The 25,025-nt window shown below is 37.0% G+C and overlaps 1 long non-coding RNA gene across 2 annotated transcripts; it reads right to left on the minus strand.

The window, feature by feature from the left end:
- Nucleotides 1-12,978: 12,978 nt before the first annotated feature.
- Nucleotides 12,979-21,157, minus strand: LOC124865133. Of its 2 annotated transcripts, none has more exons than XR_007037465.1 (4): nucleotides 21,080-21,157; nucleotides 20,786-20,999; nucleotides 20,130-20,624; nucleotides 12,979-13,029 (listed from the first exon to the last, which is right to left on the minus strand). It is a non-coding gene; the product is annotated as an uncharacterized LOC124865133 (long non-coding RNA). The 2 variants fall into 2 exon arrangements; XR_007037464.1 differs by having other exon boundaries at nucleotides 20,130-20,644.
- Between the last annotated feature and the right edge of the window lie 3,868 nt (nucleotides 21,158-25,025).

Genomic DNA, 25,025 nt, shown 5'->3' on the forward strand with positions numbered 1-25,025 from the left:
CTCAGCCGCGGGAAAAAAAATATCAATGTAAATAATAGGGCCGTCAAAATAGCGGCTGTGGTAGTTAGAGGTAGAAATACTTAGATCTTTTATTTACTTTGTTATTTTTTTAAATACAGACATAGGAATACACAAGACAGGTTTAGAAAAGGTCAGGATGCCAGGAAGATAAGAGTTTTAATAAAAACGAGAGCTATGGCATGTCAAACTTCCAAAACCGTCAAATTGACGGCCCTGGGAGTTCTAGTGTTAAACCATGACACTGTGAAACCAATATATTTACAGTCCAGATTATCACACCATTGTGGCTTCTCTGATTTTATCTACTGTACTGTTCACTGATAATATTTATCAGATTCTTTTCTCTAGTTTTAATCTTTATCATCTTTGTAACATTGTCAGGATAAAGTTGTTCATAATGCATATAAAGTGTTTTAATGATGTCTGCAGATGTTAAAGAAGAGGCTCCTGAAGAACAGAGTCCTGATATGGACCAGCAGGAGCTAGAGCTCCTTCACATAAAGGAGGAAAATGAAAGAATCTGGACCAGCCAGGATGGAGAACAACTGAATGTGAAGAAGGAGACTGATGATACCAGGTTTCCATTAACTGTTGTTCAAATGAAGAGTAAAGAGGATGAAGAGAAACCTCTGCTCTCTCAGCTTCATCAACAAAAAACAGAAGACAGAGATCTTCCAAGAAGCATCTCAACTGACCAGATAAAAGTAGAAATTAAGGAAGAGGACCGTGGAGCATCAGTATCCAGCAGGAACCCAGATCTAAATACTCATGGAGGCTCTTCCAACTATTCTGAAACTGAAGAGAGTGAAGATGATAAAGAGGATGAAGATGTTAAGCATTGTGAATCTGAGCTTAAACGCTTATCAGACTCTGAAACTGAAGACAGTGAGGATGATGAAGAGGATGATGATGTGAAGCATCATGAATCTGAGCTTAAATGCTTGTCAGACTCTGAAACTGAAGACAGTGAGGTTGATTGGAAGGAGAGCAGGACTCCAGGATCAGGCAGAAACACTGTCAACAAATCTGTGAGGTGCTCTGAGTGTGGAGGAAAATTTGCTAACAGACGCTCTCTTCAGAGTCACATGACATGTCATCCAAGATTAACGTCTTCAGATTGTTCTGGTAATGAGACATGTTTCAGAGAAAAGAAAAACATAGATTCACTGACAAAGTTTCAGACGGTTAGTAAAGATTTTAACTGTGGTGAGTGTGGTAAAAGTTTTAACTTGAAACGAGATCTCAAAAGGCACACAAAGGTCCACACAGGAGACAAACCTTTCATTTGTGATGCATCTGGAACAAGATTTACCTACAAGTCAAGTTTAGGCAAACACATCAGTATTCAGACAGGAGACAAACCCTTTAGTTGTGATGCATGTGGAAAAAGATTTTCCTTCAAGTCATATTTAAACAACCACATGAGAATCCACAAAGGAGACAAATCTTTTAGTTGTGATGTTTGTGGAAAAAGATTTGTCTTCAAGTCATATTTAAAAAACCACATGAGAATTCACACAGGAGACAAACCTTTTAGTTGTGATGCATGTGGAAAAAGATTTGCCTACAAGTCACATTTAAACAGACACATGAGAATTCACACAGGAGAAAAACCTTTTAGTTGTGATGCATGTGGAAAAAGATTTGCCTGTAAGTCAGATTTAAACACACACAAGAGAATCCACAAAGGAGACAAACCTTTTAGTTGTGATGCTTGTGGAAAAAGATTTGTCTTCAAGTCAGATTTAAACAAACACATGAGAATCCACACAGGAGACAAACCTTTTAGTTGTGATGCATGTGAAAAAAGATTTGTCTTCAAGTCAGATTTAAACAAACACATGAGAATCCACACAGGAGACAAACCTTTTAGTTGTGATGCATGTGGAAAAAGATTTGTCTTCAAGTCACATTTAAACACACACATGAGAATTCACACAGGAGACAAACCTGTTAGTTGTGATGCATGTGGAAAAAGATTTGTCTCCAAGTCATATTTAAACACACACATGATAATTCACACAGGAGATAAACCTTTTAGTTGTGATGCATGTGGAAAAAGATTTGGCTACAAGTCACATTTAAACAGACACATGAGAATTCACACAGGATATAAACTCTTTGGTTAAGATCTTTGTGTGGACTGTTTTGGTTTCAAGTCACAATAGAACAAATGCAAGAATCCAAACTGGAGAGAAACCTTTTGGTTGTGATGAATGTGGTAAAAACTTTACCTTCAAGTCAAATCTAAACCAGGATGATAGAATTTACAGAAAAGACAAACCCATTGCTAGTTATGTTTGCCAGGGCCACCATTCAGCCTAGGGTTTTAACAGATTTAAATGAGAGTGTTTCATCGCACATAGGTTGGTTTTATGGATTACAGACTTTTTAACAGGTAGAGTCCAGCAGGTTCAACACTCTCTGACAAAACAATTACCAGCACAAGCTCTCCTCAGGGATGTGTTTTATCTTCATTGTTATTCACCTTGTACACAAACCCCTGCAAAAGCACTTTCCCTAATAGACATTTAATGCTGACGACATGGTCCTTTTAGACGACAAAGGAGAGGCGCATGGACTAGTTCAGGCCTTTTCACTAATTGGTTCAAAAAATTCAAGTTGCTATTGACTTCAGGAAGCTTCAGTCATTCTCCCCAACTATCATCGATGGAGATCTAATTGAGACTAATCCTAGAAGTACCTGGGCATGGTTCTGGACTGCCATCTAAGGTGAGACTCATGGGCTGACAGGGCAACTTGACGCCCTTAGAATGTCCTTGACTTGTGTTCATCAGAACAGTCCACTTAAGAGGCAGTGTCTTGTTAAAGAAAATTAGTTTAGGATAAAACAACCTAAATATTGTTAATTTTATTGTGTTTAGCTTTTGCTTGTGGTGGTATGAGGCTACCTGGTGAAGCTAATCTGAACAGGCCTCTAAGCTTTAAGGCTAGTTTTATTTGTTCTGTGTTTTAAAGTTGAAACAAACATTATTTCAATGAGATGTTTTAAACAGTGATGGTCTAGTAATGGGATTTTGCTCCATTTTATCTGTGTTTTTGTTTAATCGCTTTGAACTAACCTGCTAAAAATGTGTTCCAGTACTGCTTAAAACATGCTAAGGGTTGTCTTTGCTAGCGGCTAACAGGCTAATAGCCTTGCTTATAAACATGGTATACAGCTTTGTTTACAACAGAACTGGTCTCATTCGCTCCGTAATCGTTGGGTAACGCACCATCAATGCTTGTATACACATTAATATTTGTATTGTATGGTATTTAAAATAACGTATACAATTATTGAATAAGGTATTTTCTTTGTCTTAGCAGCTGGTGACCTAGATGTGAATCACCACATCTCTCTATCCGTCCATTGGCGGTTCGCCCCCTGGCGTCTTCAAATAAAGTTTCTCACTTCCATTTTAAGTGGTAATAACTCTGTTCAACCATGTGCTGAAGAATAATTACATACCATTGAAAATCAATTGTCCCAAAAGGTTATAGATTTCTAATTTGGGAAATTATTCTTTTGAAAATTATTTTTTTTAAATAATGTATTACTTACCTTCTGTTTTGTGTTGTGACTGGTTGTTTGAACATATACCAGTTGTTGCCCTTAATTACATTTAAAACTAATTTGACCTCATTTCCAGATTCCTCAAAATAAATCCTGGTTCTTAAACCTAAATATCAACACTGAACTATGACATCATTGCATCAATTTTATTGGTCCCCTTTTATCTTTTATTTGTATATAGTTTCATTAGTTTCTGTATTCCTTTATTTTGTTTGGTAGTTTTAGTTGAATAGTTGTAGTCTAGTATTTTTTATTTGACATATTTTAACTTAGAGTTGTTGTTTTTTGTTAAATTCTTACATTTTGAAGAGAAGGTGCGGTGAATTGATTCCATATGTATGCAGAGTTTGCTGTTCAGTAATGCCAGTGCTCAAATCACTCTTTCATCTATTGTTCTAATATCACCACCATATTCAGCTGGTATTCACAGGACAATACTTGAAAGGCTGGTTATTTAATTAAATATAAAATAACATCAGCATATTATTGCACAACAACATTTGTTAACCATGCAGTTATATCAAAACATTCTGTTAGCTTTAGCTGTAATAAATTTCATATCATCAGTGTCTGTTTACAGCAATCTGTGATGAAACATGAAGTGAATCCTTCATTCAATGTAATATTTGACCTGTTTACTCCATTTAATTTATGTTGCTTCTCTGTGTTGGATGTCTTTCAGACTTGTTTTATGATTATCTGTGAATATCCCAAGCTTTCCTCAGTAAAGATTATAATACAGTTTTAAAGTGAAAGTTTATTGTTCAAAACGAGGGTTTTAATCCAACCAGAAGCTGTCTTTTCCCTTCTTTTGCCTCAGAAGCAACAAAACACCGAATTCCACTTTGACAAACTTCTTTAAAACTGTTAAAGTTACACCTCTACATGGAGTTTGTATTAAGTCTATAAAAGTCACAAATGGCAGATGTGGCACGATTATTGGTTATAGTTTATAGAGCTCTCTTTACCCTACCTGCTTCATTAATGACAAAGCTCTGTCATGAAGTTGTAACTTTTCATTAATAATAAGTAAAGACTGTTGGTTAGTAGCTGAAAAAAAATCACTGTACCTTATCTTTCAGTTTTTAACTTTTTGTCCTATTTTTTACTTTAATTATTGTTGTTTTATATTTTCTTAGCAAATTAGTCTTCCTTTAAAATAAATTGTTTTAATGTTTCCTGGCTCCTTTATTAATTAGTCTTACTGCAGTATCTTTGTGTTTATGTCTTGGTTTTAAAAGGAGCTATAAAAGCAAGGTTGAATTGAATTATGCTGAAGATCAATAAATTGTATATGAATGAATGTTTTAAGGAACTTTAACTTTTCTGAGCTGCGGTTGGGTGGATGGGGCGGTGCAGCATGTCTTGTGCCTGCTCCACTTGTGAAAATAAATCTGTTGGGCTTCTTCTTGGCACCTACGCAACAATTAATATCACAGTAAAGTGGCGTTTAGACTTCCAAATGTCTGTTTAATTCCATATTGATTCTATTAAGTAGATCTTCAGCTCCTTTTTTCAATGACTCACTTTAAGCAGATAATATACAAGCAAATAAGATATGTCCACCCTGTTATTTTCCCCCTTCTTACCATATGTGTAAATAATGATGAAATAACTGCAAAAAATTATTCCCTCTTTAAAATATCCAATAGTTCCACCTTCTTTTCTATATACAATCTGACTCTGAATATATTTAATCTTCCAACTAAAAGTATTTGACAGCAGTTTTCTTGTAAATAAATCACAGGATTTTTAACCTATGAAAATAGTTAGTTTCATAAAATCTGGAGAGGACAGAGTGGACAATGAAGTGACTGGGTGAACACTGGCCTGGTAGAGAACCATTGATACTTAACCAGTATCTGACTAAAAAAGTGAGTAGTTTTTTTTTTCAAACATATTGATTAGAAAAACATATTTGATCAGTTAACACATAACAAAATCGAAGTCAAGTACATGTACTTTTTTCATGATGTAAAGCACTTTGAATTGTCTTGTTGCTCAGATTTGCCATACAAATAAACTTGACTTGTCTTGCATTGACCCTCACCTTGTTCTCCCCCGACCAACCCTTTATTATTAATCAGTAAACTAACCAGCATCTGACCGCAGCTCATGCCACTGTTGATGCTGCTGCAGCATTAGGTTAATTTTCCTATTGAGGAGCAGTTTTCCCGTCCACTTTGAACATGACATCCTCTTGTGCCACTGTCCATGGTGCTGCAGTGTCAGTTTTACTTGCTTTATAATCAGCAGCTTCCAGTCTACAAAGAACCTGACCTCCACCTGTTCTGATCTTCATAGTTCTGCAGCATCAGTTTGATTTCTTTATGAATGACCATTTTCTCAGTCCACCCTGACCTCTTTGTGTAACAGTATCCATGGTACAACATGATCCCTTTTACTCGTACTCGTACTCATACTAGTCGTCTTCCGCTTATATATATATATATATATATGAATTTACACACTGCTCCAAAAAATAAAGGGAACACTTAAACAACACAATATAACTCCAAGTAAATCAAACTTCTGTGAAATCAAACTGTCCACTAAGGAAGCAACACTGATTGACAATCAATTTCACATGATGTTGTTCAAATGGAATAGACAACAGGGTGAAATCTTTGGCGATTAGCAAGACACTCAATAAAGGAGTGGTTCTGCAGGTGGGGACCACAGACCACTTCTCAGTACCTATGCTTTCTGGCTGATGTTTTGGTCACTTTTGAATGTTGGTGGTGCTTTCACACTCGTGGTAGCATGATACGGACTCTACAACCTACACAAGTGGCTCAGGTAGTGCAGCTCATCCAGGATGGCACATCAATGCGAGCTGTGGCAAGAAGGTTTGCTGTGTCTGTCAGCGTAGTGTCCAGAGCCTGGAGGCGCTACCAGGAGATGTGGAGGATGCCGTAGGAGGGCAACAACCCAGCAACAGCACTGCTACCTCCGCCTTTGTGCAAGGAGGAACAGGAGGAGCACTGCCAGAGCCCTGCAAAATGACCTCCAGCAGGCCACAAATGTGCATGTGTCTGCACAAACGGTTAGAAACCGACTACATGAGGATGGTATGAGGGCCCAACGTCCACAAATGGGGGTTGTGCTCACAGCCCAACACCGTGCAGGACGCTAGGCATTTGCCAGAGAACACCATAATTGGCAAATTCGTCACTGGTGCCCTGAGCTCTTCACAGATGAAAGCAGGTTCATACTGAGCACATGTGACTGACGTGACAGAGTATGGAGACACTGTGGAGAGCGATCTGCTGCCTGCAACATCCTTCAGCATGACCGGTTTGGTAGTGGGTCAGTAATGGTGTGGGGTGGCTTTTCTTTGGAGGGCCGCATGATCCTCCATGTGTTCGCCAGATGTAGCCTGACTGCCATTAGGTACCGAGATGAGATCCTCAAACCTAGACCTCATGTGGCTGGAGTGTGTCAGCAATTTCTGCAAGATGAAGACATTGAAGCTATGGACTGGCCCGCCCGTTCCCCAGACCTGAATCCGATTGAGCACATCTGGGACATCATGTCTCGCTCCATCCATCAACGTCGTGTTGCACCACAGATTGTCCAGGAGTTGGTGGATGCTTTAGTCCAGGTCTGGGAGGAGATCCCTCAGGAGACCATCCACCGTCTCATCAGGAGCATGCCCAGGCGTTGGAGGAAGGTTAGGGTCATAACTAATAAACAATGAGGAGTATTTGTTCAAATTTGACACAGATTTAACTCAAACATTTCCTCCAGTGATGTAAAGATGCTGATATAACCCACAGCTCTGTGAACCTCATCGTTCTCTGTGTTGCTCGGAAATTTGGAAGGTTTGGAAGGATACATTTCCTGAATTATCCTGGAGAAGGTGGGTAATGTTTGTTTTTCTGATATTTGAACATTTTATGTCCCTAAATATGATCAGACATTTTGAGAATTAATCACTAATCCATTATTATTTTGCACAAATGCAACTTTTCTAGACTAAAATCTCCCTTTATTGCAGTCTACAAGGATTCTGACCTAAATATAAATGATATCCAAACCTGTTGGAACAAGAAGGCAGGTAGAACTAGAAATATTTGTGTTTCCTTGGAAGTTTGTTCTAATGTTCAAATGTTTTTCATTCTTTGAGGCCTCCTGGCTCATTGCTCGGCATTTTAATTGTTACCTTGTCTCAACACATTTAATCCGTATTTTGAAATATTCATTTTAAACATCGTGTTTGTCAACAACTGTAAAAATACACGTGCAAAAGTAATACATAATAACAACAATACATTTATTTCCGGTTCCGCTGGCCCCGTTCCCTCTTCCCAAACACGTGGATCTCTTCCGGGTTCTTCATCCTTTGTTCCCTGTTCATCAGCAGCCCAGAAGCGGGAGTGTTGATAAAGCTGTAAGAGATGTTATGGATGTATGATTCTGTGGCCTTTTCTAATCATCTCTTTGCTGCCCTAATTAAATATATCTGCCCTTGTTGCTTATCTGCCGCACCGCTCACTGCTACAGCTTACACAACGTAACTGCTGATATCACATAAGACGCAACACATAGTCAAGGATAAACTAATACAAGAGGATGACCTTTAGGAGGTTTAAGAACAGGCATAGATAAAAGCAGGACTCACGCTCCATTCCTGGCTCCTCTCGGTTCATCCCTAAGATGGGCTGAGGGGGGCCCGGTACCGAAGGTGAATGTCACTCTGTATCTGTTCAATTGTATACTCTGTACACTGATCATTTTGGCATTAAATCTTGATTTTATACTTAACCATTTCTCATTTACTCGTAAGTGTTGATCCAGAAAAAGCTTTTGATTCAGTAAATTGGGAATTTTTATATAAAACTCTAGAACAATTTGGATTTAGTAATAAATCAATACAGTGTATAAGAACATATCAACGACCCACTGCAAGAATCAAAATTAATGGAAGCATGACCGACAAATTAAGTATATAGAGATCAACAAGACAAGGGTGCTGTCTGTCAGCCACTGTTTGCCCTTTTTATAGAACCTTTGGCACAGGCAATACGGCAAGAAAAAGACATTAAAGGAGTGGTAATAAAGGGAGAGGAACACAAAATAGGGCTTTTTGCAGACGATGTAATAACCTCCCTTGAACAACCAAATAAATCACTATCGGCATTGATTAATCTTCTAGAAAAGTATGGATATCTTTCGGGATATAAAATTAATGTATCCAAAACACAAATTTTAACACTCAACTATACTCCATCAAAAGATTTACAGCAAAAACTACCAGAGAACCAATGAAAGTCTGCACTAGTATAGAAAATATGGCGACACTGAAGACATTTTAAAAGCTCCAATGAAACTCTTTAATGTAAGACTCTGGAGAACATTTTAGGACTTTGTTTAAACCCTGGACATACTGCAACATTTCCTGATATCAAGAAGTCAAGAAACAGTTGTTATTTTGATCTTTTTACACTGGTGGGAATTCTGGGCCCATGTGGGATGGTTCTGTTCGGACACGTTTGGATTCTTCAGATGATCTCATGTGTTGAACAGGGAAGGTTATAGTATTACTACAAGCTGCTACAGATGGACAGCAAATCTTGTGTTGACCAAAATGTGACGCACTGATGAATGAACTTGACATTTACTTTGAAAGTCTTCCTCTCCTCTCGCAGAACAGGAATGTGGGCCTGCCCTGGTATCCACTTCCAAAAGGTTCTAGGAGATAGTGCTATGCTGTACTCTGCCCTTGATGAGGGTTCATCTAAAAATATATAAGTAACAAGGAACTCAAGTATAAAGTTATCATCATATATTCATATTTCATTCATGTTGAAAACATTGTTAAAATATTAAGATTGTGGTTCTGTTATGCTGAGAAGGAAGCATTAAAAAGTGTAATAATGTCGGCGCATCGTTGACAGAAAAAGTACACCATCTTACCACTATTTGACTACTTGATGAAACAGTAATAATTGTACATTTAGTTTTGATCAATCATTTATTTTAATCAAAATGCATAGATTAAAAGCAGTTACCTTCCTCTAGTTCCTGGAGAAGATCCTGCAGATGATCCATTAGGTTGACCTCAGATTGTTCCTTGTTAGAACCACTTTCACTGAGTTCTGCTGGGCAGACAGAGATGATGACGTCTGCATCTGCCTATCAAGAGGAGGAGTTAAAGCAATCCCTTATATTTAGTCACATGTATAAGTATGTTTGATTGTGTTTCATAGAGCCAATTTGATTATTATTGTCCATACTGTCGCTACAAGAAAACATCATTTGTCATAAGTAATGTCACAGAGTATTGAACAGACGTTGAACAGTTACTGGCTGCTCTTGAATTTGTTTACCATGAGTTGGAGAACAGAAACAAAATGATGAGCCACAAGTCCATGTGTTTTTGTACTTTTATCTAAAAATGAATTATTCATCATTATAACATTCATGGATGAGTCTTAAATATTTAACATGTCTTTTGCAGGTATGCCACCAATAGCTGAGTTGTGTTTTGATATGTTCACATTTTTAAATGTGGACCCTATGATTCTTTAAAATACATCTTTTTACTGTAAAATGATTTTATCTGTCAGTGACAGGGTCTGTTAGGCAGGACTTAAAAGAAATTGGAGCAGATCATTTCAATAACATTCAAGGGAATCTAAGGGAATATAAAAAAACACATTAGTATTTCTTAGTATGTTATGATACTATGGTACTAAATAACTTTCAACTATAGAAGCTGCTATAATGTCTTGTTTTGTATTTCAGGGACACAGATCAACACACAATCACTAATTTTAAAATGATGCCTTTTAAGACAGAACCCAAAGTGTACTAACTGGTACCAACATGGCTGACAAGTATCTGGGTATCTGGCCGTTATATCTGAGCAGCCATAGAGCCTCAGCCCGTCCCTTATGTGCTGCTACATTGGGAACACCCTCAGATTTGCATGTAGGACTAATGATCTGTTAATGAAAAGAGGCAAAAACAAATGAGCAGGGTAACATTACTATAAAACAAATATTATAGGGACATGTTGTGTAGTGCTAGGGGCATTTGAAGCCATATTAGTTCTGGAATATTAAGGTCGTCTTTTTGTCTAAATCCACTAACCTGTACAAAGTTGTTATGTAACCCACAACAATAAGATTATAGTTAGTGTGGTTATGTGATGTTTATTAATGTCTTTTTGGATCTAATGTTACATTCTTTTGAGTGAAGGGAAGATAATGATGAATAACACATAAATTGTCCTTGACTCCCTATACCCCTATATGAGTCTCTGTGTAATCTGTATTCACCAGAACAAACTGATAAAAGAAAGAACATGAATAAAAAGACAGAAAACATCTTTAATCTGTACTTTATATTATAATGAAATAAATGTATTTCCTTTAAATAAATCTGAAACCTAGATTGTTTTTACTCTCCAGTTATTTAAGTTATAACTGAATTAATTCCAAAAATTATTATACTTTATTGGTTTTATTAAATAGTTTATTTACTGGAGCAGCACAGTGTTAGGAAATCATGCCAAGACACTAGTTTTCTTGATTATTGCAATGATGTGATAAATCTACATCTTCCTCTCCAACCTCTTCCTCATCTGTCATTGTGTTGTTTCCTACATCATCTGTGATCTTTACTATATTTAACAGTATTATCTCTGTGACATGAATACAACTTAAATCAACAAATACTGCATTTAAAATAGTATTATTATTGCACACACTGATGATGTCGTTCCATTATGATATTTTCTCTTTTTTTGAACATGGCGTATTATTTGCCAGTTTTGCTGCTAAATTTTAACCAGATGTATGTAAAGTACGTCCATTATTATCCTGTGTGTGTTGAGATTATGCATTAACATCAGAGGTGATTTGATGTGAATTTGCAACAGCAGTCTACAAAGGACTTAAGGCAACATACTGTCTGAACAGAACTTAAGGCACAAATAATTCACATACATACCGCATCATTTATTCCTTTTTATTCAAGCTGATCAATCCGTCTGATGGGAATATTTGCAGATGATAATTACCCTACTGATCTATCTACAACAGCAGTTTAGGTTGTATTATGTATTAAAACATTTGCTTTTTAAAATGTTGGGCTTTGAGGTATTTTATGCTTTCTAGCAGTTATCCAAATGTTCTCACCTTTGATAAAAGATCAGTACAGTTTTCTATCTGCCACATCATTTATGTCCCTGCTTTCAAATTCAAGGGATCCAGAGCACAAGACTTTGTAGCACCAAGGCCTCATAAAGTTTGGACCTGGTCCTCCTGGAGCCAAACTGACAGCCATTATTTCTCCAACAGTCCTGGAAAAAATAAAACTAAATTAAAATCAGTTGTTGGAATGATAAAAACAGGAAAAAAAATAAATACAGAAATCTGTTGCATGATTGTCAAGTTTAACTGAAATCATAATAAACAACAGATGACATTTTGGCAAATACCTGAAATGACCTCTGTCCAAATCAGACAGGAAATACTTTGGTGCGCAGCCATGAAATCCCTTCAAGAAGAAGACCTCTCAGTCCCTGCAAGCATTTCTAAAAGCATACAGAATGTTTTCAGTAAAAACATTTATAATAGAATACATATTGCAGAACTACAGAGAAATTAATTCATGATTAATTTAGACTTACTGACAAATTTTATATATCTGTTTGTCTTCCAAAAATGCATTGTTACAATCTAAAATGTTGTCTAAATTGTCAGAAATTGTCCCTAAAGTAAAAAGAATTAGCCGACTACAACTTTAGGTAAAGATGTTCACCAAAACATTGTCAATGCTGTGAAAAGTTGACCAGTAAAAAGGAAATGTAAAACTTTACTTATATTTCAGTAATGAAGGGTTTGGATGATAATGACATTCCTGTCAAAAGTTCCTGACGGAGGGCAGCTGTGTCCATCCCAGCTTCACCTATGAACATGACTTTCAGTGGGTTGGTCGGGATGATTCCTTCTGACGTTGCCATTGAGCAATGCCTCTTTCCAACATGTTGGCGACAGACTGTGATATCAAAGCTTTTGCCATCTGTTGATACTGCACTGGTGATTTCTTTCATTACATCATCAAGACTTCAATCAGTAGAGGAAAAAAATAAGGAAATTCAGTTTAGAAAAACAATCTGAATGAAGAACTTTCTATGCTAACAGAAAAAATATTTACTATCCACAGTCTGTGTGTCGCTATATTTCATATAAATAGAATATACTTAGTTTAAATGCATCTGGATAAATTATATTGTGTGTGATTGAGATACAGAAAATTACATATATAAAATATATAAAAAATAAAAAATAATTAACATTAGCACCTATGTGTGAAATGTGTCAGCTATAAATGATATATTAACATGTGTCAGTGACTTTTTCAGTGCACCTCCAAGTGATTTGGAAACCTGTTCTGGTCTGGGTGAGGTCTCCTCAAGACTGAAAAATAAAAACGGGTTACGACAGTGTTAGGTATTATTTAGTCAACTCAGAGGTAAGAACGATACAGTCAGAGTTACTTGTGACAAGGGTAGCCCACTTTGCAGTGAAACTACAAAGTTTTTGACACCCTATCTCTTTATTTATATGCACAGTTCAACAGACAGTTCAGACAGGGTGTATGTGTGTGAGACGGAAAGGAGGCTGGTTCACACAGAGATAACAATGATCTCACACACACAGGGAGGAAGGCATAGTGCAGGTGCCTTGCAACCCAAGGTTTTTACATGAGTGATAACAAGTTTTTGCACCCATCCAACAGTCCCTCCTTTTATCACAAGTAAAAACATTTAATATAAAAACGAGTAAGAAAAATACTTTGTATGAGCGAAAACCCACGGACGGTAAACAGATTATATTTTGTGGGAAATACTCATACGGCCCCGCCGCCCTCGGCAACCATTAAAAGTTAAATGTTGATTAATACTTGAAAAAGAATGATACTTGAAATCATAAAAATAAAAGAATAATACTTGAAATCATAAAAATAAAAGAATAATACTTGAAATCATAAAAATAAAAGAATAATACTTAATGAAAACAGTGAAACATAATAAAGGAATTTAAAAATCTGCCCTGTTTATGTCATCATTGTACTTTTTCTCATTTCACTTAAGCAACAACTTCTTTCGATTTTCTGCTGTAAGGTCATTTTATGAAATACAATGTATGAGTACACTCAGGCTTTTGATGTGATTTATTTACATGTCATCATAATCGTCCCCTTCATTTTCGTGCATTTCCACCTGGTTCAGTGTTGCATATGCTACCATGAACAATACCAGAAATTCTGTAGGAATGGATGTGCGTCATGTTCTTCCGTCAGTGGTCTGAGATGGGTCCCGTCTGATGTCCATCTCTTCTGGTTCGGTATCACCTCCTGTGGATCCTGCTTTAGATAGAGAAAGAGTCCTGCTACCAGAATTAAGCTCAGGCTTATCAGTCCTGTCCTCATGTTACAGAGAGCCATTTTATAATTGGGTGCAGATCAGCTGTTTTCTTCACCGGTTTGAGACGCTGGGCCATCTTTGAACCCGGACTTCCTCTGCTACCCCGTCGGTTGATCTGGCTCCTGTAACGGCAAAACTGGCTTACAGTGGCTTTTATGGATCCAGGAAGGCCTCTCTGCTATTTTCAGAGCTGTGGGCGTTGTTAGGAGTATTTGAAACGGCCCTTTCCACCAAGGAGTGCTCCAATCCTTCCGGTGGAGTGTCTTAATCAGGACCAGGTCTCCAGGCCTCATTCTGTGGGATAGGAGCAGAGATTATCGGCAGACCACTGGACATTTGTTCTTCTTTTGTCTGCAACATTTTATTCATCCACTCAGCTAATGAAGGTTCCTGTTGTGCTTTCTCTATTTCATTCATGTCAGAGGGCAGAGAAAACGGTCTGCCATGTACTATTTCTTTGAGAATACAAATTCACATCAGCAACTTGGTGTCACGTGATCTCAGGCTCAGAACACAGTGGGTGGAGTTATACAATGATGTACAGTAGGTGGCAAATGGAGTAAGACCAGTTTGATTTGGAGTTATTCTCATCCATAATTTAACCAGGGATAGGCATCCGGGCCATGGCCTCCCTGTTTCTTCCATTGTTTTCCTTAATCTTTAACTGAAACCCTAATGCATTAGAACTTAGTTCTATTAATTTATTTACAAAATGAGTTCCATTATCTGACCTTATAATCTGTGGGATACCATATGTGGGGAAGAAATGTGTCACTAGGTTCATCTATTACAACTAGGCAATATTTCTTCCCCCGTGTTTGCAACAACTTATGCATGATCTGCAAAAATGATTTGCATAGTCAGAAATATTTATAGTGTAGCATTAATGCTTTACCAGATGTGACATATTCCCCCCTTGACACGTGGGTCTTCCCAATGTGTCACTGTAGCCGCTGTGTTGTATAACTTTTTTGGGAGGATTGGTTTATCTTCTATCTGATAGATGTCATCTTTTTTCTGTGCTCCTCTCTTTAGCCAGGCCTTTATTTCTGTCTTGGTTGCTGACTGTTGGGCGTCTTTCAGCACGTCTGTGTCTATAAATAGCAGATCTGACATTTTCTCTTTAATAGGTTGAAATGAGTTAGTTCTGTCCCTGATGATGTTTTAAAACCTCTATTTTGCCAAATCTTAGCATGGTGATGTACTGATCCGAACACGTATTGGCTGTCTGTGTATATAGTAAGTATTTGTCCCTCATGTAATTCACATGCTCTTACTAAAGCATATAATTCTGCTGTTTGGGCTGAGCATGTATTGGGTAGAGATTTAGCTTCTATTATCCTATCGATGGTTGTTACTGCATAACCAACTCTATTCTTTCCATATTCATCTTTAGATGTTGAGCCATCTACAAACACAACACATGAATCTGGTATAAGGGTTTGAGAAATGTCTTGCCTGGGTTTGGTGTCTTCTTCAACTTTTGCTTTATAAGAATGTGGTTTTCCATCTTCTGCAGTAGGTATTAGAGTACTTGGATTTAAAGGGCACATCTTTTTAGAGTTATGTTTGCCTGTGATAATAATAGCGATGTCAGTGTGATATGCCTTGCATGTAGCGTCAGGTGCTTCTTTTAATATTTCTGACTTCAACATATCTTGTATTACTGGCTTAGTATCTTCTTCAGCTTCTGGCTTGAAGGGGTATTGACGGACTAATGGCCTTTTTTCAGATATTAGTTTAACCTTGTATGGTGGGAACCCCTTTATAAGCCCTACATCAGTTGATGATTGGGACCACAGTTCAGGTGGGACAGCAGCTAAGGCAGGATGCATGTTGCTCTCTTTGCTCTCAGCTAATCCCTGTATTTGTCCCTCTGCCTCATCTAAATGTGTCCTTGGATGGACTTTGACTATCCACGCCAGAATGAGCTTCCAGATTTCTGTATTAGGATCTACCTTTGACAGTGTCAGTGCTGTTCCTGCAGAGGTTTAAAGCCTCTGTTTTTCCAAATTCTTATTATTCTTTTTTATCATATTTTATAAAGTAAGTCCTTATTACATTTAAAAATGAGATCACTATTTTTGGTAGTTGCTATTATTATAAATAATGCTTGGTTTAGTTCTTATTAAAAATAAAAAATAAAAACTCACTCACTGATGAACACAAAAAATGAAGGGCATATTATATCTTATAATCTTAGTTTATCTTACCCAGTTTTATAGATACAACATACAGTTTCAGTCAGCTTTGTATTTAGTTCAAGTAACTAAAGTTTGTTTCAATTAACTAAAGTTTTATCTATTTCAGTCCAGTCCAGTAATTCTGTTAAGGTTCATTTCATCTTATGTTAAGTTTGAGTCTAATTCAATCATTTTGAACCTGACTGGAAAAAGTCTAAACATCTGTTAAAATCTTTTTGTTTTACCATAGAGAACTGACCTAATATTATTATGGTAATGTTGAGGACTCTAATTTTTACATAACATGAAACAGACATTTATTTCACAAAAACAGAAAGTCAAACACAGACATTTGGCCACATGAAAGTTTAAATACCTGTTTGTAAAAGAATTAGGAAAAATTCAAGACGGGTCTATGAACTTTCTTATGGTTATCAGTATTTTCAGTAGAGGTAGAACCTTTGCCATCTTTATATGATTTTTCGAAAAAGATTCTGGAAACCTTATAAAGATATAAATTTGGCAAAGATCATCAGAACATCAGACCTTTATTAGCGCTTTTAAGGTCCCTCAAAGATGTATTACAATGAAATCAGTCATTCCCATTCACACACATTCACACACTACTTACTTATTTCTCTGTCAGAGTAATTTTATTTGCAAAAATATTAACATAATTTGACTTCTATTATTCTTAAAATGCACATTGTTTCCTCATAACCCCTTTTGTTTCCACAAGGTCTGTTTTGAACGCTTCAATTCTTTTTTTTTATTCACCAAGAATCAATAAGGTGGTCTTAGTGGGTCCACCTTAAAGGTGTTATCTGTTGGGTGTCATGTTATCATTGTCAGGTCAGTGAGGTTCATAAGTCAGTCAGAACCTTGGTCATTTGGTCTGTGCACATAATGTTTCATAGATCCATCCTATGATTAGTCAGCAAAACTTCCACCTATAGGAGAAAAATTGATTGTTAATGAATGAGCTGCATTTCCTAGGAACACTGTCTTCCTCCTGGATGAGCATCACCTGTTGAAAAACTTTCATCATTGTTTGTTTCACATATTCAATCAGATCTGTATATTATATCAGTAGGTGAAGTTGTTAGTATCTCATGTAGACTGACATATACTGTTGCATTTGGAGAAGATCTCAGATTAAATAAACATAGTTAGAGCTTCAATCCAGGTTCATTTTGTGTCTGCAGACTTTAGCCAATTTTTCTTTTCTTTCTTTTTTTTTTTTATACATAAAGAGCAAGATTCAAAACATTTTCAAAAGGCAGATTGTGGCAGAATGTAGACAAAACTGCTTATTGATTGACAAAATAACATTCAAGCACACAATCACCATATTAAAAGGCTCTACTTCTAGAGAATCACTAAACCTCTGGGGTCCGGTTTTGGCCCGCGGACCTTGAGTTTGACACATGCAGGGTAGAGTTACAATTGTTTTTTTTTTTTCAGACCTTTCAGCAGAGACAGACTTCTGCTGTTTGCAGAAGTTTTATCTTTGTTTTCAGGCAGTTGCATCTCTTTGTCAAGGTTGTTTCACAGAGCTGAAATTTAACTTCTCTCAAAGAGGAAAAATCAAGAATGCACACAATCTGAGCCAAATATGGAATTATTTCCCTGTAAAATGAATCTTTTGCATTTTATCATGATATTGTTGGTAGTATAACACCATAGAATGATTTTTAAAGCACCTGTTTCTCACTAATGCTTGCCTACAATATCGTTTACTCTCAGATTACTTCTTTAACAACTCTAGTCATTGTTCACTGGGTTGTCCAGTTGGACAGTTTCCATGTTGTCCACATTGTCACCTCCTCTTTTAACTTATTTTACCACGTCCTCTAAAACCACCTCTTAGTCTTTATAATTTGGGGCTACCTTGGTATTCTAAACTGGGATGGGTGGCAGTCCGCCCCCCCCCTTTATTTGTTTTCAGTTAAGCTGAAAGTTTTTTTTCTGTGCTTTTCTTAAGGCCTCAGTATTATGGCTATGTCAGTTAAAAGCTGCTCTTATTGTTGTTTTTTTAATTCATCTTTTTGTTTTAATCTGTTTATCAACTGTGAGCACTCAGGGACTGAAAAGTCCCCTTTGAAATTATAACCTGGCAAGGTTTTTTATTGTCTCTTGAATCTTTTGAATGCATAATCTCCAGTTTAAGATCCCCGTGTAGTTTTAGGATTTCAGTGATAATTAAGTTACCTGAAAATCCGTATTTTTATGCCATCGTGCACATATTTCTGTTAAATCAGAGCTTTTTCTCTGTTCTTCCCCCATTGTTCTTTGTTATTTTTCTCTTTTTAGTTTTCATTATTGCTAATTTTAGATCCCCTTGTAATTTTAAGACATCCTTTGTATCTAATTTGCCCAAAAACCCATGTTTTTTATTTTTTATTCCATCTATGACAGATCATACCTGCTCCTTTTACATAGTTCTCCATAAACTTTACCTCCCCTTCTAAGTCAATTAGTTTACTTTGTTTCTTCCCCATTATGTTTTATGTTAGTTTAATTATAGTATAAATGTCCCAGATAAAAGGTCACTGGCATGAGACTTTAAGGAGAGGACATTAACACGCCCTTCTACTGCGACTAATTCGCAGCGGTGTTAATTTTCTGGAATGAAATCCGACCTGAATCTCCAAAGTCACCAGTACGTAGTTTTAATCTGGGCAAAAGAAAACACAGGACTAGCAGAATCCTGCTGATTCTATTAAAATGCTTAGTCCTCCATATACACACACAACACAGTCACACAGTTAGTTTCAGGTACCTTGTAATTTTTTCTAAGTTAACTTGGTGTTATTTTATGAGCTCAATTTACTCCGTTCTTTTTACTTTTATAGCGCTTATGCTATTCCCTCGCAGGGGAATAACCCTTAGTCGTTTTATTTGGCCCCCTTCTTGGCGGGGCCCTACCTTAATTTGTCACTATTCCTTTCACGGTGGAATAAAACCATCCCAATGCAGCGTCCTTACCGGCGACACACTACCAACGACTTTTAAGTACTTTTCTTCTTTTATTTATATAGCGCTTACTCTATTCCCTCACAGGGGAATAATCCTCAGTCGTTTTCTTTAATCCCCGTCACGGCGGGATTGTACCAAATTTGTCACTATTCCTTTCACGGTGGAATAAAACCATCCCAATGCAGCGTCCTTACCGGCGACGCACTACCAACGACTGTTATGTACTTTTCCTATGAACTGTATTTTAAAACTGTCTCACCTCGGAGTTGACTTCTTGGTGACTCTCTGGACCCTGTGAGAGTCACCCCGCGCAGAGGAAGGCAATAACCCACTGGCCAGGTGTGAATTCACACACACCGGGACTTTCAGCCACTCCGGCTAAAGGAGGCTGTGCAGCGGTGCTTCGCTCGACGTCAGGCTTCCCCCACGGATCCCAGAGTCACTGTTAAAGCAAAGAGAAATAAGGTTATTGAATTAATCCGGCTTCGAAGGACCAATAAATGTTAGGTATTATTTAGTCAACTCAGAGGTAAGAACGATACAGTCAGAGTTACTTGTGACAAGGGTAGCCCACTTTGCAGTGAAACTACAAAGTTTTTGACACCCTATCTCTTTATTTATATGCACAGTTCAACAGACAGTTCAGACAGGGTGTGTGTGTGTGAGACGGAAAGGAGGCTGGTTCACACAGAGATAACAATGATCTCACACACACAGGGAGGAAGGCATAGTGCAGGTGCCTTGCAACACAAGGTTTTTACATGAGTGATAACAAGTTTTTGCACCCATCCAACAGACAGCATTAGGAGGAGTACTCTGTTCATTTGGATTAGAAGGTTTGTTATTGTATATTTGAAATAGTGGAGAAACTTCACTGTTGGCGTTGAGATATTTATAAAAATGGTTCCTATTTTTAGGAACTCCTCACCTGTCTCCACAACAGCTGGCATGGATCTGTAAAATATCCAGCAGATATTCCTCTTCACATACTGGACAAGCTGCCTCAAATTAAAAACTAAAAAATGAAATGGAGAAGTTGTTTCTTAGTTTGTAAAATGAAAGTTGTTCAGTTCAGCAGCTTTATGGACAGATTTATTCAAATAAGTGTTTTTAGGTGAGATGCTGTATTGTGTAAGTTGTTGGTGACCGAGCTTAATATTAAATTAAAGTTTAAAACAACAACTGGTATGACACTAAACTGCTGTAATATTTAGTACGGGTTATGAATTAAAAAGGACAAAAAAGTACTTATTATTTTTGAACATACAGTATGTTTCCTGCCCACTATATTAAAAGAGGTACAGGTCATACAAAAAGAAATGTTTCCAAAGTTAACACATAGTCCTGCATTACCAGATGTGTTCCAGGGAAACTGGCATCATTTGTACTTGATGTTGACGCCACTGGAGTACCTTCATTAGCACTGCTTTCATGATGAGAATACTTTAAAAATATATTTTTGTAAGAAAAAGTAAAAAAATAAAATAAAGAGCATGACGATATTAAACAATCTTAGAGATTTCAAAGTCGTCTCCTGAAGATCTGAGGTCAACACATGATTTTACACGGACAGCCAAGACTTACAACTGCAAGGTAACACTGCAAACTTCCCATGATGCTTTAGGCATGCTTTGAAGTTCTAGAGCATCCAGAGGAAGAGGAGACATATCAGTTTTCTCCTGAAGTGGAAATATGTAGATCATGTTTTTTCCTCCTACTGTCACAGTTTTCAAAAGGTTTCCATGGTAACCCTCAGTCTCTGGAGGTATAAGTGAAAGTTTTCTCCGTCCAGAACCTCCTACAAAAAGAAATAAACAAGCAATATAATAGAAGAGCACAAATAAATTCTGTAAATAACAATTTTACAGTTTTTAATACTTAATGTTTATAAAGCAGCCATCCCCCTGTTAGATTTTGAAGTTTTGGGTAGTGACTGGTCAGATGTTCTGAAATCTGTTCATGGAAAAGAACAAAATAAATTTTTTATAAAAATAAGTGTTTAAAAAATGAGTGTGAATAAAAGCAGTCAAAGGGAGGACCTTCCTCTACCTGTAAGTGATCAGCAGACTCAGGGAAAGTTAAAGTACGTCTCTCCATTCCAGCTAGAATGAGTCTCAACTCTGTGTCTGATTTTGGTGTTTTATCAGTGTTTTCATTAAACAAAAATAAAAAAATGTGCTGTTATACTTTTGAAACTGGTGGAAACCACTCTGGATGGAGAGAAAAAGCGTTTTCTTCCCCTTGCAGAACTTCTTGAAAAAAATACCAGGGAAAGACCTATAAATTTAGACAGAATAAAATGTTGCTTACATTGATCAACCATAATCTTGTGACAGCTTGTGTTCGTAAGACTTTTTTAGCTTACTGTAACATAACATAATCATGTGAGTATTGTGACGTGGCTCTTTGCATGTAGGATGAAAAGTTACATTTAGGCTCCTCCTTCAACAACTAGGCTACGTCTCCTGACTACAAGTGTTGGGTCTCTTTATTCTGCACAGTCTAAGGTAAAGGCCTTGCCTCACGTGGTCGAGCAGTGTTGAAAACACCCTCTAACACTCCAAAGGTTGAATTATTTTTCCAGAGTATTAGCTGCTAGGAGTCCAAGGAGATTATAATACTCAACTGCATTTAATGGTTTGTGGGTATTGGATCTGTTTGTTTAGCAAAATCAGAGATAAAAGCCCTGAAGTTACAAGCATCACATGATCGATAGGTGTTACAAAAACCCTCCTTGTCCCACCATTAAACAATAGTCCTGCACATTAGCTGCATTTTGCCTTCTAATATTAAATGATCACAATCACAGATAACAGCTGTGAGGTTTAAATCCTGCAGTTTTCCAAACTATTTTAATAACCAGAGTTATAAACTTTACTTGTCTGTTTCATTGTATTGTGGCTGATAATGCACAGCTTAAAAAGTCACAATATGGTGAATTTATTTTTATGTGAATAATGCTGAGGTCAGTGACCTCTTGTATGGAACCAGTCTGAAGCTCATGCTCGTTTAGAGACCCTTTTAATGATATGCTAATTTTGTGAGATAGGAATTTAGGGTTTTCATGAGCTGTACGCCAAAATCATCCATATTAAGACAATAAAAGACCTGAAATATTTCAGTTAGTGTGCAATGAATCTAAAATATATGAATGTTAAATTTTCATCATGACATTATGGAAAATAATGAACTTTATCACAATATGCTAATATTTTGAGAAGGACCTGTATATACAAAAGAAATACCAGATTGTAAAAGTTTAAGGCACACATAAAATTATAAGATGAAAGAGAAAAAAACACAGAGAGGCACAAATTCTCATCAAATAGGAAGTCGGAATATCCGAGCTCCGATTAGGAAATTTAATCTGGAACCTCCGCGAAAGTCTGAATTATGAGTCAGTTGTAGACGAACTACTTTCAGTGTTTATAAGACGAGATGTTTCAACGCTGTTTATATGCACGAAATAGCGCGTAGATCAGTGTTATTGTTGTAAGGCTGCTGTTACAGTTGTTAGCAATACGAACGAAAACAAGCAGGAAACTGGAACGCTACAACCCGGAAATGACGTAAGTTCCGACGTCCCAGTTCCGACTTCCGAGGTTCCGCAGCATTTATCCTTTGTTCCCTGTTCGTCAGCAGCCCAGAAGCGGGAGTGTTGATAAAGCTGTAAGAGAGCTGCAGCAGCAGCAGTTGATGAACTCTGGAAAGAAGTCCAGCAGCTTGAGGAACATCTGGTCAAAGAAACTGGAGGGAAGCAGGAGCTCAAACAGCGGCAGGACGCAGCAGAGGAAGAGACACCAGATGATGGATGATGTTTTCCAGCCCAGATTAGGTTTGGATGTTTCCTTCTTCATGCCAACTGTGTGGATGGTAGTTAAAGTTTAGGAGCCGTTTTCAGTCTGCTGGTGGATTATTCCTCTGAATTAGAACTCGTTGTTAGGATAGTGAAACATCAGCAGGAGCTTCTGGAGCCCAGCTCAGAAATATTAGAGTTTGAAACGACAGAGGATCATCTAACTGCGGTGAAGTGAGCCGATATAAGTCAATGGATCTGATGTGTGTGTGTTTTTAAAAATAAAGATAAAATAATAAATGCAGGTTTTAGCAGTTATTTAGATTTCCACAGACTTTTCCCAACATTTATTTTTCTTGTCATCAGGTTAGAAACTATGTGATGTTTTTACATCATTTTCCACAAATATCAACATCCAATAGAGGAAAATGTGTCCATCCTCTTTTTTTTTCTCATTATTTTAGAATCTAAAACTAAAATAGGTTCTTGAATAATAAAAACAAATTTTAACATAGTAGATATTTATCAGGAATTATAACTTGTCTTTTTCAAAAGGTCATGTAAGATTTGTGTCTTTAAATTAGTTTTATGTAGCTGGACTGAGGGCAATAATTGCTCTTTTATTGTAAAGATGACAGACCTCTAGTTTAGGACAAAACATCTCACTTAATATGAAGTTCAATAAAATAACCAGAAACTGTTCTGTAATCTTCTTGTTGCTGATGTAGAGAGAGCTCCTTCAGTGCATATTAAACTATTGTTTGCACGTCAAATATTCTGAACATAAAGCCACAAGCATGGAGTAACACGTGTTCCCATCATTGAATAATAACGCTCACTGATATAAAAGTGATACTTAATAATTAAAGCTACAACTAATCATAAAATCGAATAGATCTCATGGGTTCTGATGGATTTCCCTCAGAAACTGTCCACTAATGCCGCTTGATGCATATTTCACACATTGAAGGATTGTTTAAGGAACAACTAGTTGTTGGTTTATGATAAATTATGTCTCCTTTTTCTTATCACTGCACTAAATGATAAAATGTGTTTATTTCTGGTCTCTGTGCTGTATTATATGAACAATCTCTACTTCACAAACCATCTGCTTCACAGCAAAACTCAGGCAATTATGTTTTATATAATAGTGATTTAATTCAGGGGTTAAATATGAGATTCTGCACATGACCTAAACTGTCAGTTCTTGAGGTTCAGTTTTCTCTAAACTGCTGATCAGATGTTTTTCTCTAATGTGAATCTTTACCAGCTTAGAAACATGAAGTTAAAGTTGTTCATAATGCATGTAATGTGTTTCAGTGCTGCCAGCAGATGTTAAAGAAGAGGCTCCTGAAGAACAGAGTCCTGATGTGGATCAGCAGGAGCCAGAGCCCCTCCAGATAAAGGAGGAACAGGAGGAACTCTGGACCAGTCAGGAAGGAGAGCAGCTCACTGTGAAGGAGGAGACTGATACCAGGTTTCCATTAACTGCAGCTCCTATCAAGAGTAAGGATTTGTTTGTGTGTGTGTCTCCTGTCTGGCAGCTAACAGTCTGGAGCATCTGGTTGTCTTTTATGATCAAAAGTAGATTTGCTTCATAAAAAGGAGGAAGAAATGAGATGTTTCTCTAGTTTCAGAGTTGACTTTATTAAATGAATGACACATATATACATACAGTACATATCTGGGCCAGCAAACCTAATCCTGTGATGGAACACATTGTGACTGTTTTCATTTAATAAGCAAAATTAAAATGATCTCATTAAGCATTTGTACTGTATTTGTGTAAAACTACTTGACTTCTAACAGTAACTTAGTAACGATACACAAATGTCATGATTCACTGCGTTTCATTCAGGACAAACAAGCGTATAAATGTATAAAAGTTTTTACTTTATTCAACAGTGAAGAAAAATGTTTAGATTTCTCATCTGATTTTATCAGTACGTTCTAGTGTTTCTAAAAGTCGGCACCATAGACCTGACTGGAGATTTAACTTGAGTCTGTCTATTAATATATTCATAATAC

The sequence above is a fragment of the Girardinichthys multiradiatus genome, unplaced genomic scaffold, assembly GCF_021462225.1.
Source record: "Girardinichthys multiradiatus isolate DD_20200921_A unplaced genomic scaffold, DD_fGirMul_XY1 scaffold_26, whole genome shotgun sequence".
NCBI classification, from domain to species: Eukaryota; Metazoa; Chordata; class Actinopteri; order Cyprinodontiformes; family Goodeidae; genus Girardinichthys; species Girardinichthys multiradiatus.